This window comes from Parus major, chromosome 21 (genome assembly GCF_001522545.3).
Source record: "Parus major isolate Abel chromosome 21, Parus_major1.1, whole genome shotgun sequence".
In the NCBI taxonomy this organism is placed as follows: Eukaryota; Metazoa; Chordata; class Aves; order Passeriformes; family Paridae; genus Parus; species Parus major.
The window spans coordinates 278,777-296,952 of NC_031789.1; the positions used below are offsets into that span (position 1 = coordinate 278,777).

At 46.1% G+C, this 18,176-nt stretch overlaps 1 protein-coding gene across 3 annotated transcripts in view; it reads left to right on the top strand.

Moving 5' to 3' along the window:
* Positions 1 to 6: 6 nt before the first annotated feature.
* Positions 7 to 18,176, top strand: part of EIF4G3 (eukaryotic translation initiation factor 4 gamma 3) — a 110,240-nt gene continuing 92,070 nt past the window's right edge. For 2 of the 3 annotated variants that reach the window (XM_015648056.2, XM_015648043.2), the window contains exon 1: positions 7 to 57. The gene's annotated coding sequence lies outside the window, so the exon portion shown is untranslated. Of the gene's footprint in view, positions 58 to 237; positions 459 to 18,176 lie in introns of those variants that run through there. The other variant, XM_033519328.1, reaches the window with a different exon arrangement.

Below are 18,176 nucleotides of genomic sequence, written 5' to 3' on the forward strand. Positions count from 1 at the left end.
CCCGGCGCCGGCGCCTCACCCCAACATCAGGGCCTTGCCGCCACAGCCGCCCCAACAGTATCCTTTGCCCCGGGGGTTCGGGGGGTGAGGTGACACCCCCTCCCCACAGCGAGCGGAGCCGGGGGGGTGAGGGCTGCGGGGATCCCCCCAGACCTGGGGGCGGTGGGGGGTGAGAGGTCGTGGGGCCCCGCAGAGCCGGGGGGTGTGTGAGGTGGGGCTTGTTGAGGGGTCCCCAGCTCCTTTTTGTGTGTCTGTTTGTGTGTGGGGCCCCCTGCAAAGGGGGGCTGCACCTGCTGGGATGGGGGAAACGGGGGCCGTCCACCTCCCCAGTGGGTTGGTTTGGAGGTTCAGCCCTTTCCAGGGGGTCCCTTTTCCCCCCTCCCCCAAAGCAGCGGTGACCCCAAGGGTAAACTTTTAATTATAAATCGTTCTTCAGTTTTGCTTCTGGTCCTGCCCAGGTAAGTGCTTTGGTTTTATTGTTTTTCCAAGCGAATTTAAATCCAATTTTTTTATTTACAGCTGGGGACCATTTTCATGTGATTTATTTTATTTTATTTTTCCTACTTGGCTGATGGGATAAATCTTAGGTGGAACGTTTCACTGAGCGGCTTTCCCTGACAGGCCACACGTGATGGGGAGGAGGAGGAGGCTCCCACTCCCCAAAATCCCCCCACCAAAGCGGCCGCGGCTACAAAGAGAGGCCGGCGGGGGCTGTGAGTGTTTTTTAAAGGTCTTCGGTTCTGTGCTGCGAGTAGGCCCCGAGTCAGGAGGGAAATACTGCAGGGATCACCAGGAAAGTGCCTGCCGGCCTGAGGTTTTGTTTCCAGCGTCCGATAGCATCCCGTGGCAAACCGGCTGTTCTCTTCCCCTCCATCCCTGGAGTTTTGGGGGGCTATGAAGTGAAAAACACACTTTGTGAAATATCTCCGTGCTGTGTTACCCGGGAATGATGCAGGGACGGTCGGGAGTGTGTTTTTCCATTAATGTTTGGCGGTGTGTTGGATTTTAAGGTGGAAGTGCAGGGTGGTTTTCCTGCTGTGTTCCCTGTGTGTAAGCATTTTCTTGCTCTCACTTTCATTTTGGAGGTGGGAAAACCCAGCCCTTTTATAATCAGTTTAGGTCTATTGTTTTCTTGAGCTTCCGGCAAGAATCACCCCTGCCATGACAGCAAATTCATTGCTTAAATCATGAGACTGTTGACGTTACAGATTTGTTTGGGTCAAGTGAAAACCCCTGGATGTTCTCTTTGCTGGCTGATTTTTGCCTGATTTGTGGTATTATGTTATTCCAACCGGTGCTTTAGGAATAAAATAAGTGGGAAGGTGCTGTCAGTAGAGTCAATGGGGTGGTGGTAAGTAAAACTGTTGCTCAGGGAAAATTTGCTTCAGTTTTGAGGGATGTGCCAAGAGTTGGAGTGGGAATGCTGGCCAGTGTGCAGAGGCTGTGCCCAGCTGAACTTCCCAGCAAGGTGCTGGTTTGTCTGTGAAGGGGCTTTTTGATCAGGGAACGTGGCACTTGGATGCCTTGAGAGTTGGAGACTGAAGTTTGCCTGGATGTGGGGCTGTGCTGGGCTTTCCAAAGCGCTTCATTCCCTGGGGAACTTCTCTGGGTGTCGCTGGGGGGGATCCTGCTGGGTCGGAAGAGAGGCTGTGCTGTTGTGTTGTTGCTGTTGGTGAGTGTTGCATGAAGCACGTGAGGGATGAAGTTTGGGTTACTCTGAGCACAGCCTAAAACAAAAGAGCTTGGAAAGCCTGGAGGAGCTCTTAGAGGAGCTAGGACTGCTGTGGCAGTGTGGCCCGTCCTAGGAACCCAACTGGACACGGTGAGAAGGAGGGAGAAGTGTTAGATGGAAATGATAAGGTGGTGTTGTGGAAGTGTGGAGGTTAGAATGACACAGTTTCATTTTTATTTCTAGACATGCCTGTTTTGAAAACATTATGTCTGACCGATATCTCTCCTTAACTCCTAAACCACTGATCTGTGCTTGGAAGCAAAACACTTTGTTTTTGATGCTTATTCAGGTGTCCTGGTGAAGCTTATTCGGCTGATTTTATCCTCCACCAAAACCTGTGTTTGATTATAAACAAAAGCTGTTACCTCTCAGTGCTGCTCTGAGTGAAGCCTGGGGAGCAGAGTTCATCCCTGATTTACTAGAGTGCAGGGGGTCATCTGAGTTCAGCCTTATTTTTAGCCCTCTTTGGTTTCTTTTTTTTCTCTGTGTTTTGATACAACTGTTGAGCCACTGTTACCTCAGAGCAGATAAAAGAGTTGCAGGTTTCTCTGACTTGGGCTTTTTAAACCAAAACAGTTTCTTATTGGTGAACTTTGTAACTTTGGAAATATCTGTGGTTTCAGACTTAATGTATCATGAAATTAAACAAAATCTGTGTAATTTGAATAAAATAAGAATTGTGTGAGAGAGAAGTGTTCAGCATGTGCATGTAACAAGGCATGAGGGAGGGAAAATTAAAATAAAGGGGAAAGAAGGAATTTTTTAAGAAAATATTTTTTGAGAGAAAGAGAAGCTGGAAACTGATGGACAGGAAGAGCAGAAATATCAGGGTGTGAGATTAATTCTGTTTCCTGCTAAATAGGAAGTTATTGGAGCTTCTGTAAGACAAGACATGCTTGGGAGGAATTTCCTTAACACAGTGGCTTCAAAAAGTTAAATTTCCTGTGTAAAAATAAGTTTGGATAATTTTGTGGCTCTGGTAGTGGTGAGTACTCAGCCAAAGCTGATTTCAGGCTGAAATTGTGCTCAAAAGTTGTCAGTATGGATAAAGCCTTCAGTTGGAGTCTGAGCCTTATTTGGGTGGAAAGGACGAGCAAGGGTGAAATGATACACAGAAAGGGACATTATAAAAAGTAAACCCCAATCTGTTCTCCTTGGCTTTGTCTCCCAGACCACCTCTGCAGGAGAAGTTCCAGAGAAGTCTGGAGTGAGACTTCTTCCATCAAAAGGTACAGTACCAAAGGTGCTGCAAGGGCCCTGTGGGCCTTTGTGCTTATACCTCAGTGGTACTTCTGATACAAGCGACACTCCACCCTGTTCTTTACTCTCACACTTAGGAATGAAGTATTTTTTTTTGTGTGTCTTACATTAAGCTGTTCTTTCAAAACTGTGCTGTGAATAAATTTTGTGGATCAATAGAATCGGGTCACCAGTTTCTTCCCAGCCTAGATGTAGTCAAACACTGGCCTGTAAGGGAGAGCCAGGCTGATGGATGGCACCTGGGGTGAGGTCCCAGAGCTGCTGTCTCTTCAGTCAGAGACAAATCAGAGCTGTCTGCAGCTCAGGGCTGCTGTCAGTAGGGCTTTGTTTTCTTTTCCCAACTTCCTCACGTTGGGAGGGAGTTCCTGGTTGTTGATGTGCAGGCACCAGTAAGCTTGACTTGAATCAATCCCTGTGGCTGTTTCCATGTGGGACTGGGCATCTCTGAAAGACTGGGTGTTCCTCAGGCCATTGCAGGTTGTGGCAGGCTCAGGGTGGGTGTCAACAGATCATTACTAATTTTTTTTCCTCTTCTTCCTCCTTGTTAATTTCATTTCCGTGAACCAGAGAGGAAGGATCAGTGTTTGGGGTACTGACCTCTGTGTGAATTCCATCACTGCTGTGCAAGGAAACGTGTGTTCTGCTAATGTTGCCTCAGTAATTTAGTTTTACTTTTTCCTGCATTGTTCAGCTAACTGTGCTTAAGTACCTTTCAGGAAGTGCTGTGCTGGTTCCTGCTGTGTTGGGTGGCATCTTCTGGATGCAAGCAGCTTCCCCAAAGCCCAGGAGGACAGCAAGAAATACAGGATTGTGTTCAGGAACGTCTGAGGCTGTGTGGGAAGTCAGGATGAGTTCCTGGCAGTGCTTGCCCAGTGTCGGGATGCAGGCCAGGCCAGAGTAGGCCTGCCTTGGAGATCTGGTTAAATCAAGATTCTTGAGGAGGATTTGGGTGCGTGGGGTTCTCTGTTGTCTCTCCATGAACAAAGAGTCGAGCTGGAGGAGAAAGTACCCAATAATTTTTCCCAGGAGAGAATCTGCATCGAAGGGTTGGGGTCTGGGTTGCCATCATCCCCTCTGGAAGTTTGGAGCCACTGCCATCTTCCCTCCTTACTTGCATTTTGAGTGATGTTTTCCCAGACTACGCGAGGGAGCAGCTCTTTTCTCGCTGAGATTTATCTGTTGATGACTTTGAAGTTGAGGACAAGGCATTTGGAAGCTGCTTGGGCACAAAAGTCATCTTGAAGAGCATGGTTGTGACTCTGGTGTGAGGCACTCTCTGTGCAGCTTTGACATCCACCGGAGCGCAGTGGGAAATCCTCTTGCAGATGCCAGAGGCAGCCACGGTGAGGAAGGTGTCAGGAGCATTCCCAAAAGGGAAGGAGTGGTGAGAGCTGGGAAGGAGGAACCAGGCTGAGGTCAGAGGTGTGTCTTGCTCTCCATGTTTTGAGTTGAGGAGGGAAGGAGATCTCAGCTGGATGAAGGGAAGGGGGCAGACGTGTTGCCTGGGCAGTGTTTTCTGTTTAGAAGTGTTGAAGGTGTGGAGATCAAACATCTCAGGAAGGTTGGTGCAGGAGAAGGGCTTGGGAAAAGAGACTTTCCCTGCTGCTCTGTGGTGGTGGCTCCTCTGCAGGAGAGGAATGGGCACGGACTGGGGAGCATGTCGCCAAAAAATTAAGTGCCTTAAGCCCTCTCTGCCATCTCCCCTGTTGATGTTCCCCAGCCTTGGCACATCTTAGTGTTCTTTCAAGCAGCAATAGCTTTAATTTCTTTAATGACAAAAGCTAATCATGTTAGAGTGCAGATATGTCACTTTACCAGCTTTGTAAGATTTTTGTGGTGAAATTTCTTGGAGAAAATCATTCTAAAGACGTGATTTCAAGTGGCTTATTTTCTTCTCACATCCAAGGACATGATTGTGTATGTTCTCTGGCAGAAGTCTGTGGGAGAAGGTTACTTCATCCATTTAAATATATGTGTATTTAATGAGCAGCTCTGATTTGGGAACAGACTTTGTGTCAGAAGTTGTTGAGAGAGTAACAGGAGACTCAGAACAAATAACTTCCCTTTTAGATGTTGAGATGTAAAAGGATTTTTATCTGTGTGTGAATGAATTTTGTCCATTTCCAGGCTGAAAGGCTTCTCAGTGTCGTTAACAAACATTGGGATGTGTTGAGCTGGTGCATTTACTCCAGTTTTGTTTAGTAGTAGGAGTTAGCAGTGAAGATCTCCCTTTAGAACACAGAGGTAACCTATATTTTCTTTTTCTCCTAATCCGGCAATTTCAGGGCTAGTCAACTGTCAAGTTTAGTTGTGTGTAAATCCGCTAATATGATTAGAGTTGCTGGAATTTTTACTCTAGGGAATTACAGATGGGTAGTATCACTGTTTTACAGGCATTGCTTTGGTAGGAAACTTTATCTGTGACTTGAATGTGGTTCCTGGCAATTGCAAAAGCTTTTCTGGAATGAATGGGGAAGAGAAAACTGGTGTTTGTTCCAAGGCATGAACATGTAGGGGGAGGAGCCGTGCGCCCCGTGGTCTGGAGGAACCAGGGGAACTAATTCTTCTTCTTGTTTTTTAAGGGAATACAGTTGATGAGACTCTCATGGTGCTGTGTTTTACACTTGCTGCAATTTCAAGCAGTTCTGCCTACAGCTTTCCTTCCCAAACCCTGGACTCTGTTTTGCCTCCCAAATAGGATCTGATGCTGTGGAACAGCTGGAAGAGGAAAATAGAATGTGTTCTTAGAAAAGGATCGAAGGGAGGAAAGCAAAATCAGATTTTTAGGCTAGTGAAATTTTCTGGTGCATGTTTTTCCTCTGGTTTGTTCTTTATCTTTGGAAGGTGTCCCAGGGCGTGCTCCCTCTTTTTGGAATAGGTGATGGCATGCTGTTGCTGATGGGACTTGAGTCAAATTGCTGCTGGACATGTAACTAGGTTAATGGGACAGCATGATTATTTCTTTTCTTTCCTGAAAGGGAAATTGCACGCTCTGTATTTCGATTGTACCTGAGGAGTTGTTTTTACCTTTGTTGGCTGCTTAGTTGAGTTGAGGTGGAGAGAAAAGGACAAGTTTCCCCACACAGAGATTGTATCAGGTTTAAATCAATTCTGCCACCAAAAATAAGATATTCCAGTTGTTCGTTGTAACAACTTTGTGGTTCATTTATCTACATGAGAGTTAAAATATTTCTAGAGCTTTAGATAGTCTTGAAAAAAAAGCCAAGTGGCTTCCAGAATGTGTGTCTTGGAAATAAAACTTATCCTGTCCTCAGCCGATCCTGGTAGTGCTCTCCAAGTTTGTCGGTGGAGTGTTGAAATGGGTTAGGACTTGTCGAGGTGCAACGAGCAGCTGCTCCTTTCCAAGTGCTTGAGCTCTGCAGGAATGAGGCTCCCATGCTCTGGAGTAAGAGTATCTGCACAGGAATAGCTGGAAAAGTTGGAAGCACAAAGACCATCCCTGCTTTTACCATGGGAGGGAACAGAAATTTCCTTGCCAGCCTTGGAATTTGCTCTTGCCAAGCAAGGAGGAGTTAATGCAGTTAAAGGTCTTAAATGACACAGATTTTTCTAAGTTTGAAAAGCTTTTGAAAAGTGGAAACTAATAAACATTGCAGGGCTGCTCTGTTTGGGGTTGCCAGATGATGGTTGTGGATTTGGTTTGATTTACACATGAGGCTGACTCTGAGTTACTCAGAGTAGTCAGAGGCATCTGATTGCAGTGTCTGTGTCACTGGTGATGGGTGAAAATCCATTTGAGCTGGTGCTGTGGCTTTGCTAGTGGTGGTCTGAAAACTGATTTCCCTCTTTTACGACTTACTAATAAGTCATAGAAGTTACTGTGCCTTAAAACTGGCTTTTTCTGGGCTTATTTTGTTCTCTTGCCAAGAGGCAAAAATGAGAGAAATCTTTGGTCTTTCAGACCAAGCACGAGGCTCTTCCTATGTGCATCAAAGAAAAAGACTTTTTTAGTGATACTTTCAGCTTTGGTGTTTTAGTCAGCTGTTGTCTTGGGAAGGCTCCTAAGCATCCTGAGGAAAGGACCTTTAAAAAAAAAAGGTACATTTCTAGTGAGTGATGAGAGCCAACCCTTCTGTACTGGGGCTGCCACAAGATCTTCCACAGAACTGTCAGGTCTGATGTGAAATTCGGGCTGAAATCTGGCCTGAAAACTTTCTGGAAGTCTTGAATTTCTGTTTGGGGTGATGTACAGTCTCCACACTGGACACTTGGTTTTGCAATGTGCAGCTGAATCATTGGGCTGACTCAATATATTATATTGGAAAGGGAACTCAGCAGGGTTCTTGTAGCTGAGGGTGGGTAACCTATGCCACTCATTTGCAGGAAATTCAAGAACTGAAACCAAAAAGACATTTAAAGCCTGTTTATTGTGACTTTTAATGTGAAATTCGCGGTACACCTTGAACTCTGGAGTGTACTGGGAAGGGGATTTCAGCAGCTTTAGTGTGGCAAGGCTCATTTGGAATGTGCTTCTGGATGTAGTATTTCTTGAGCTGGTGAGACATCTTGAGTTCCACTTGCTGTATAATATAAAACCAGCTTCAGTTTGTGTCACCCTTTCTCAATAGTGCTCACACAATTATAAATACTTGTCACTGGACAGTCTCTCTCCAAATATTCAGTTTTCCTGGGCTCTATGTTTTATACTTTGGAGTTAGGAATGCAAATCATTCAGCTGTCAACCTGTCCAACTTGAGTTTTATGCTTTCCTTCAGTGTTGTGTTTTAAAGTCAATTTCAAAGTGCCTTTATGTCTGTCTCTTCAAAAAGAAAAAAGACCTAATTTTTGCTGATATGCAAATATCACAAAGCCTGTTTTGATGAGTTTAAGCTGTTTGCCTTAATTTCATTGATTACATTTCCAAAACACTTTTTTAATTTTGAAGAAGTTCATCTGCACAAATAAACTCCTTTATGTTCCAGTATTTGGTTATGAGGCTGTGCAGCACATTTAACTTGAAATGATCCCCATTTTGCCCCAAACTACCGTGGCAGCAGTACCTGGTGTCACCAGCATTCACCGAAACAATTGGCCCTTGGCACAGCCCCCTCCCTGCCTTGCTGCAGCCAAAGCACACTTCATCCACTCAGACTGATGGTAGGATCATTAAATAAATGAATGAATTGTACTGTCACCAAATTCCCATCCTGGCAGCCGAAGAACGTGAGAGTTTTATAGCTGGGACCTCTGTCCAGAATGTCTTATTGAATGGCCATGATGTCAGGAGTGGGAACAGTCAGCAAAAAGCTTTCTGGTGAAATGTGTGAGCCTTACAGAGAGTTATGGTGTGGAGCACTGTAAAAGCTTGAATTACCAGATATCATCCAGGATGAGTATTAATCAACCTGGGAAGGGCATGGAGAAGGGAGCTGCAGCACAGCAATAAAACAAGGGAGCAGGACAGACACAGAGAATGGGGAGAGCTGCTTCTCTATTGTCAGCTCAGCTCTGTCTTGTTATTTGAAAGGAGTTTTTGGGGGAAGAATGCAGCCAGGCTTGGAAATGTTGAAAGCAGGGATAAGTCTTGGTCTCCATAAGGCAGTTTGAGTTCTTGCTGGTTGAGCTAAAGCTCCTAAAAGGTCACTGATGCTTTGGAAGCTCTTGGAGAAGTCTGCTGAACTTCTGTCACTGGGGGGAGAGGGTTGCAAATATTCCCTCAAAGGAGGAAAATTCACTTCTCAGGCTTGGATTGCATTTTCTTGTGGTCTAGCTCCATCCTTGCTTTTATGATATGTTTAAGATGGTGTGTCTGCTTAGGAATGGGAGACAAAGGATCCACACTGCCTGTGAGCGGGTCAAAAATGTCCCTGGATTGCCAGAAAAAAGGAAGGAGTGTGTTTGGTGAACCAGATTGCACTGCAGCCCCTGATAATGTCAGAGGTGCTAGGATAATCAGAAATGTTTAATTGGGTCCATTCCTGTTCTGCAGTGTTCCAAAACATCAGCATTTAAGGGAAAAATACTCTTATTCTTCCCTTCCTCCCATCCACAGTGTTTGTCTTAACTATGGTTAGTTTGAAAAAAGGCTGGTAAAATAGCACTGGTCACCAGCACAGTCCTCAGAGCTGATGGCACTCATGGCCGTGGTGGTGGTGAAACCACAGGTGTGTGTGAAGTGTTCACCTGAGATTCCTTGTGAGGGGAAATGAGAGGTGCAGAGGGTTGAACTGAGGAGACTCAGGGCTCCTGTCCTACCAGCAGCCCTCTGTGAACTTTGGTTTTTGTGCAGCAGTGTTGCACTGCCCTCCCTGGATGCCAGCTTTTGCAGGATTTAATTTTGTATGACACAGAATTTTAACTCAGGGGAAGTCATAAGCTCTGCATGTGGCAAGAAGGTACTTAGGATTTCATTTCATTTTGGTAAACTGCTGAAATAAAGATTATGGGCCGAAAACCACGAGGAGTTACAGAATTGGGAATGGAAATGAGCATCAACACTCTGGAGAATCATCCTTCTAGAATTCCTTGCTCAGCTGCCGGGAGGACCATCGCTCTGGGTGACAACACTGCTGTCACCACAGCAGAGTGACCAGCAGGGCATTGCATTTTCCCTTGAGGTCGCAGTGTGAAGTATTGGAGACACTGCAGGAAATGCAGCTGAGTGAATGAGGTGGTAAAATAGCAGTCTGCTTTGGCTCTTGTGGTTTTAATGCCCTTACCTGGTTATGTGTGTGCAGGGCAAATTTGGTATACAAGTAACTCCATGTGTGTGTGTGTGTGTGTGTGTGTGTTAAGTAACTTCTCTGAACTTCTCTCCAGACAATCCCAGTTTTCTCTTCTTGGTGGGGCTGCTGGGACTGGACTGTTTCCTGCCTGGTGTCCTCTGCTGCAGTAGCAGTGGCTCCACACTTCCCAGCCCAGGCCCAGAGTGTGTTTATCAGGCTGTGTCACCGATGGGGGCTGAGCAGGTCAGAGCCTCTCCCTGAGCTGCTATCAGGCCAGAAACTGCTGTTTCAGCTGGTACTCAGGGGACAGCTACATTGAATTTGGGGACCTTTGTTTTCATTGGATTGTGATTCAGTTTGCATGAGATAGTGCCTGGTTTGGCTGTTTGAAGTAAATTATTTTAAGCTCAATGATTGAAATTCAGGAGTATTTGAAAATAACTTTTATCTGCAGCTGCATTTCAGAATGGGAAAGGTGGAAAATGGGTGTGGCTTCAGCTGTGTTATCTGCTCTGTGGCACTTCATTAAAAAACCTCTTTCTTCCTGCCAGACTAGATGTGCACAAGCATCTGATGCAGCTAAAAGTGCAGAGAACAGCTGAAGAACCATTCCTGTTCCTTTTGGAATAGACCAAAGTTACTCCAGAAAGGAGTAGGCTGGTGTGTGTGTCTGTCCAGACAGGAGCTCAAAGCCTTGTTCTCCCTGGCTGTCTCCTCCCAGTCACTCCTTGTCATCTCCATCAAGCCAGCTTGCTCACAGCCTTGCTTTGGATGTTTTTTACAGCATTTACCAGGAGGTTTCCTCAGTCTTAGCCTTGTTTAGCTGCTCTTCAGTGTGAGACTACCACTGTTATTTTTTTTTCTGCTTGAAAATTCAATAAACTAAATGATCATCACAAGTTCTAGCTCTGACATTACCTCATGTCGGATTTGCCTCTGTTCCCCCTGACTCTTCCTTGGCCACTGCCTGGGAATTTAGTGTGTGTGATGTTTTCCTTTGAATGCATGTCTCCTATTAGAGATTCCTGCTTTTCCCTCATTTCTTGGACACTTTAGTTTCTTCACCCTGAAGACTCCTCATTCTCTGGGGGCAGTGGTTCTGACCATCATCTGGGATGAGCATCTTCCATTTTCCCCAGGGATGGTTGAAATCAGTTTGGTTGGTGGCTTTGCTTCAGAAAGTGACCCAGGAATTTTTCCTAGTGCATCTCTTTTTCCCCCAACCCTTCTGCAATGTCCAGAGCAGCTGTGGCTGCCTCTGGATCCCTGGAAGTGTCCAAGGCCAGGTTGGATTGGGCTTGGAGCAAACGGGGATAATGGAAGGTGTCCCTGCCCGTGGCAGGGGTTGCAGTGTACTTTAGGGTCACTTCCCACTCAAACCATTCTGGGATTCCATGATTCTGTTCACTTCATGTTTAACTGTTTCAAGCAAGGATCATTTTACTGTCGCAGCTCAGGGAGGACTTTTGCACTGCCAGGACACGGGTGGGTGTGGTTGGCTTTGTCGGGGGTGTTATCAGCTGGGGCAGAAATGCCTTTCTGAGCAGCTGGAGGGTTTTTGGCAGCCCCTTTGCATTCCAAGGTCTCCAGAAGGAGGTTTGCAGTGTGCAGAGGTGCCTCCATGCGTGCTTAGGGGTCTGGGGGCTGGCATGCCATGTCCCTGCTCAACTGTTCCATACATAAATATGTTTTTTAACACTTACCAAATGCTTGGAAGCCAAAGGCTGCTCTACAAGAACTTCATCAAGGAAAGCAGTGTAAGGATATCTCTCTGTTAGGTACTGGATTTATTTTCCCTTCTGTTGCAGTTAATAGCAAAAATAAATGCACTTAAAAGTATCCAAAGGACTTTTTTCTTTGCTACACCATGCTGCGAAATGCCTTGTTCAAAATGCTTTCTTTCCTCTGAGTTTGGATCCTTTTTAAATGCTGAAGGGCATTTTTGAGACTGTTTTAACTTCGTTTTACATTGTGTTTATATGAAACAGACAAAAAAAAGCCCCAGTGCTGTGCCAAATATTTTTGGAAAGAACAAGCTTTGTGGATAATAATTTTCATGTTCTACCTGCTCCTTGGTGTGTTCAGATGGTGGAAGAACCTTCTCTCCCCTGAAAAAGGCTTTGGGAGATTAACCTTAAGGTAGTCACTTGAGGCAAGTTGATTAAGAAATACACTGAATGTTAGATTTAATCAGGATTGGGTAATGGAGTTAGAATTGACTGTCACTTCTGGAATGCAGTTATTTTTAGGTGGCGATTGGGATGTGCTGCTGCCCAGGCTGTCCATAGCATGGCTTTGAAGGCAGACTGATCCAAATGCCATTGGACAGAGTGGATCTGCTCCAGTTTGGTACTGGCAGCTTCACCCCATAACACATCCAATAGTAAACGTGTTGTGACAAAGCCTGGCAAATCAGAGCAGGGGATTCCACTGCAGCACTGACGGTTGTCACCCAAAATACAGGTCAGATATATCAGTAAAAACATTGAGCTGCTACTGATGGAGGGACTTCACCTCCTTTCGTATTTGGCTTCCTCCCAAGGGGCAGTGGAGGCACAGCTCCAGTCTTCTCTGTGAGCAGGGACAGGACTGAGGGAAGGGCTGGAGCTGTGCCAGGGGGTTTAGGATGGAGATCAGGAAAGGCTCTTCCCCCAGAGGTGCTGGCACTGCCCAGGCTCCCCAGGGAATGGGCACAGCCCCGAGGCTGCCAGAGCTCCAGCAGGGTTTGGACAGGGTGCCATTGCTGGGGTGTCTGTGCAGGGCCAGGGGCTGGACTGGATGATCCTTGTGGCTCCCTTCCAGCTCAGGATGTTCTATGATTTTTGAAACATTTGGTGAGGCACTAAACCTCACCTTTTGATCACTTAGTTTAGGTTCTGCCCTCGTTGTCACTGGTGTCATAATGTGAGGTCCTGAACTTTTTGCCCACGTTGGTTTTTTCAGCAGGTACCTCAAGGGAAGTGGGTCATGTCCAGCCTGAGGCCTTGGCCCTCTCTGTGGTGTGCTGCAGAGCTGCCCTTTGTCATCTTGCAGGGGATGTGTGGTGTAACTGAGGTTTGGCTGGGTATTTCATTTTCTCTTCCTTAAAGGTGAGAACAAAACTGTTTCTTCACTGTAGCTTTCTATCTTCAGCTCAGGAAATCAGGAAGTTTGTCTGGATTAAAGCCTAGGAGACAGTGATAGGCCAGGAGGGGTGGAAACATAGCCCTGGGGAGTAACATCCCTGCCCCTGACAGGGAGTTGGGACTGGACAGTCATTAAGGTCCCTCCCAACCCAAACCAGTCTTTGGGTCTGTGAAGCAGATGAGGCTGTTGGCTGTTCATTCCTGTTCCAGAGAAGCCAGGTTGCAGAAGGATTGAGTGGAAGAAAGTGGGGTCACTTCCATGGGAGCTGAATGAATCAGGATTATTTTAAAGGAGCTTCCTCACTTTCTAGACACTTCCTGCAGAGAGAATCAAAGCAGCTGTGTTGCTAAATTCCACTTAGATACAAGGGAACTGTGAGAAAATGGTCTTTCCAGGGACCAAAAAGTAAAGATCAGCTGCAGGTGTTGCATGATATTGTCATTTTGGTTGTGTCCAGTAATAATATTGATTTCCCTTTGCAGCCCTCAGTGTCAGTGGGCAGAAAAGGCCAAAGCTTGCATGGTTTGTCACATGATGCCCTCAGGCAAGGAGTTGTCCATCTGTCAGCTGGAATTGTGACTTTTTTCTGTATTATTCCCAGGCTGGGCTTGTCTTTGCTATGCCCAGGATGTCCATTTGTAGGTTTGGGTTTCTGGGTCAGTGTAATCAGGGTGGGAGTGCTGAGGATGTCAAGTTAGCCATGAGAGAAAGTGCTCTGGAGATGTTCTTAGGTGTGCTACCTGTAAGCACTGGGAGCAGGTAGATCAGGCAGCAGAGGTCAGGCTTTCATTTCCATGGGAGAAGCAGAGTTTCTGGGGTCACTTTGCATGGTGCCAGGGGACAGGAAGATATTTTAATATCATCCCAATCTCAGAGCTGACTCAGGCAGTGAAACGGGGTGAGATCAGCGAACAGAGATTGTAGTTATCTCTGTACCCAAAACATGCATCACCCTCTTTGCAGTTTACCACTCAATAAAAGCAAAGAACATAAAAGCAGGAAACCTCTACAGATGATGCTGTGAAGAAGCTCATTTGGTTGACATGTTTTGCTTGTGTTGCTGGTCCCTTTAAGCCTGTGTATGCCTGGAGTGTCAGCTGCACTGTTTGTACTGAAAGCAGCAAAGAGCCCAACAGCTGGGACTTAAATCCACCTGCTCAGTGGCATCTACTGAGCTTGGGGCTCTTCTAGTTACCCCGATAACATTAATGAGGTTTTTGTGTGGCTTCTCTTCAGTCTTAATTTTGTTCCACATGAATTTTCAGGTATAAACAGAATCTTGGAGCTCTCCTGTATCATGTGTTAGCATATTTGAGAACAGCTTTTTTCCCCCTTGGTTCTTACATTAACTTTTATCATAGATTTATTCTAAATGCTGGCTTTCATAATTGCATCTCAAAATGTGTTACCTGGACTGTAAAAAGCAGAATTAAGTAGAACAAACACATCTTGCTTTATCTGGAAACAGGGTGTACTTTGCTGCAGATTATTGATGTTCTCCTATCTATGGTGCAAACACTAAAGCTTTGGAGTAAGGAGTTGTTATTTAATACTGTGTGGTGCTTGTTGTGGTGTGAAATATAAATAAATAGAACTGACTCTCTGGGTTTGTTCTCAATGACCAACACAGCAGCTCTACCTTAGTAAGGTGTAAAGGAGTTTTCTGTTTATATCCCATCGCTGTTCATCATGCCAGAGCTGCCAGTGGAAGCCCAAGTCATTGCCAATCAGCAATAGGTGTTTTAAGGGCTTTGTGTGTTCTGTTTCCACATTTCTTTAGACTTTGGTTTCAAGCTCGTGTATTGTAGCAGCTGCTGCCTTCACGGGACTTTTGAGTGCACAAAGAATTACCTGTTTTCATGCCAGATCATCATGGAATCCTGAGTTTGAAGGGACTCAGAAGAATCATCAAGTCCAACTTCTGGCCCTGCACAAGACAACCACAGGAATCACTTTTATACCCCAAGGATAATTTTCTTTGTTTTTCCCTCTGCTGCTTTATTCTTTCTCACCTTTGAGGGTGTTCTGATAATTGGACTTGAGAGTATTGGATCTGACCAAAAAAAGGGGAAAAACACAAGGTGTGCTGCAAGAGCAGCTGTAAATTGCCAGTTCTGCAGCAGTCACAGGTCCAGCCATGGCTGTTGGCTGTGCAAGAGACTTGGTTTGTAAGTTCCTCTTCCCCTCTTTACAAGCTGCCTACTCTATACTGCCTTTCCCCATCTGTGAGGAAACAAGGGAGGCAAAAATATTCCTGCAGTGGAGGAGGAGAGAGTGGCAGGAGTGTGTGTGTGAGCATGTGTGTGTCTGAAATGCCTCTTTGTGCTGCCAGGGGTGTGTTTGGATCTGTCTTCAGCCTTGGTCCCTCTGAGTGGATTTCCCCTCTGCATGCCTGGAGAACAGTAACTTTTCTTGCACAGCTGGCTGCTTTTAATGAGGTCTTCCTTCATTTTCCAATGGAGCAACAGATCAGCAACTCTAAAAAGATCTTTATCTCAATGGTTAAGAGCGAGAGTCTTTTCTGTAATGAAAAATCCCAAAATGAAATGGCATCCTGTGCGAGCTGTAGCCTGTGTGAATGGGCTGTCAATCAGTTTAATTAAAACACTGCTTATGGTGGGGTTTTCCTCCTTTAGTTCAGCTACAACACAGGGAGAAGAAAGTTTTTATCTTTCAAGCTCTTCTTGTAGAAGTTGTTGCTGTGATTACAATTAAGAAACCCTTGTGTTTTAGGGAAAAATAAATTAGTTTACTTCTGTGTATGAAAAAATATCTGCCCCTTGGCCATCTCCAAAAATAGATGTGGAGTCCCTGAAAGTGAAGTGTTTAAATGCAGCATATAGATTAGCTCATGGGGTGGTGCAGAAGGAGAGGATTTAGCCAGCTTTGCCTTTTGTGTGGTTGTCCCAAGTGAGGCTGCTGAAGGAAAACGGAGCCAGTTTCCTTGGAGCCAGTATGTGTGTCCTGGGGATGGAGCATGCAGGAGCTCCCTGCTTAGGGCAGGATAATTGGGTGATCCTGGTGCAGAGAAGTGGATAGATATTAAAGCAGACACTTGGTTGGTTTTGCTCACTTTCTTTTGTACAGGGGTGAGACTCCCTGCAGAGATCTCTTCCTTGTCTGTGTTTGTGTCAAAACTTTGGCTCTGCTGAAGCACAGGGCGTTCAAACTTTGCTTTTTGCCCAGAGGCTCCTGTGTGCAACAGGAGCCCAGTTTGGGAGAGAAGAGGAGCAGCCCAGCATGAATTCATGCCTTTGGGTTTTTATAGTAGAGTATTTGTGTTCCTTGGGATATGTGGGCTACAAAAATGTCCATGACAGCTGCATCTTCCACCACATGGAGGATCTTGCCTCATGGACCTTCCTGGTGGCTGTGTGGCCAAGGTGGAGTGTGTGTGTGTACCCTTCTTTCAACATCTGGGAGGAGAAACGTGCCCAGCCAGCATCAGGCCCTTGGAGGGGGTGCTCTCCTTTATCACTCTGCATTTCAGACTGGTGTTGCATGTGTCCGTGTTTAAATGGGACACCGGTACCAACTGGCACCCTCCTCCTTTGATCATGTCTAGATATTTTGGTTTGCTGTTGAGTTCTGCTGTGTTTTATGGTAGGACTAAGAAAGAGGAAGGTGGTGTTAGTTTTGTTTAGTGCAGTCAATACTGAATGTGTTTTCTCTCGGACTGTAAAAGGCTGGGTGCTTTTAGCACGGTGGGGAAGGATGCTGAAATGAGGAGCAGGTCTCTAAATGTGAAGGACACGGAGAACAAACACAAACATTTCCTCCGTCCCAGGAGTGGAACAATAGCTCATTGTTGGGAGGAAGGGATTGCAGAAAAGCCAGCAGACTCAGAAATAGGGGGTTATTTTCTATAGATTACTATTTATATTGCACTTGGAGGCTTTTTAGGGCTAGATGTGCAGTTCCTGGAATGTGTGTCCCTTGCTTGAGGAAGGTTGGGTGTGAGCAGAGCGTGTCTTCAGCAGGGATTTGTTGTGCACAGTGCCGGGGTTGTGGGTGCTTGGAACGCTGCTGTGTGTCCATGCAGGTCCCTGCTCTGCCTCGCAGCTGAGGAGACATCCCCTCAAGAGACAGGACTCTTCTTCCTCCCACCCTCACTTTCTTTCTGCTGTCTATGGGCCACTGAATGGGTTTGCATTGACCAGAGAGACAAAGGAGCCTTTCAGGCTCCAGCTTTGGCCACAGCCAGCGCGCTCTGGGCTTTTGTTAATGCGCTCAGTCCCCCCTTTCTCTCCGGGCAGCCTCACGCTCATTGTTAATGCAGCTCCGGAGCAGCACTGAGAGTTCTGAATTCATTTTCTGTGCTCAGTTCGCAGGAAAAGTTGCAAAAAGCTGCAGAGAGAACATGTTGCCTCCTAGATTCTCCACAGAGTATTTTCTTTCATGCCTTTTGCAGGGAAAAGTGGATTGTGTAAACAGATCGTGGCAAATCCGTGCTGGAGCGGAGCATGGCGGGGCAGCGGCAGCGCCTGCGCGCGTGGAGCCCGCAGCCTTCTCCAGTGCCTGGGAACACTCACTGCCTCTCCCCCACCACACCGCATTAGGCTCCATGTTGTCCTGTTTCATTTTCTTATTGCATTAGGCAGCTGAAGACATAAGCTCTTATTAAAACAGCTGCTCTGCTAAGTGGCAGTGCCGAGTTGGGGGGTGCTGTGCAACAGTTGGGAACTCGCTTGGCGTTCCCCTGGAGTGATTCTGTTGTGTCAGGGGGTTCTGATTTTAATGGTTGGTGTTTCTTTGCCATCTGTCTGGAGGAATGTGGATCTGTCTGATCACAGTGTACTCCATCCTGGAGTGAACTCCCTATCCCTGGAAGTGTGCAAGGCCGGGTGGGACAGGGCTTGGAGCAAGCTGGGACAGTGGAAACTGTCCCTGCCCATGGCAGGGGTGAAACGGAATGAGCTTTAAGAGCCCTTCCAATCCACACAATTCTGGGATTCTGTGGCCAAAAAAAACATTAATATTTCATTAATTACTCTGAAGGGATTACTTTATCCAGAAACAACTTCACAACTGGTCGACCACACAATACAAACACTCCTCATGCCTTGATAAGCCTTGTCTTAATTCTGTTATTCCTGATAGAGGGTCTGGTTCTAGTTTTTTGGGTTTTTTTAGCTTTGGAAGTCAGTGCCTGGAGTAAAATCCCTTTGTGGCAGTGGACCCCAATAGGGGAGTGTGAACATTAACTAAAGCCTTGTCTGAGTTCCTTCCAGTTTCCTGTACAAAGGATGGGCCTCACCACATGTCCAGAAGGCTAATTAATTAAGGCTTGTAAATCAAAAGGGAAATGAATCTGAAGCCCTTGGGGCCTTTGCTTTGCTTAAAAAGTGTAAGATGTGTCCATGAGACAACAC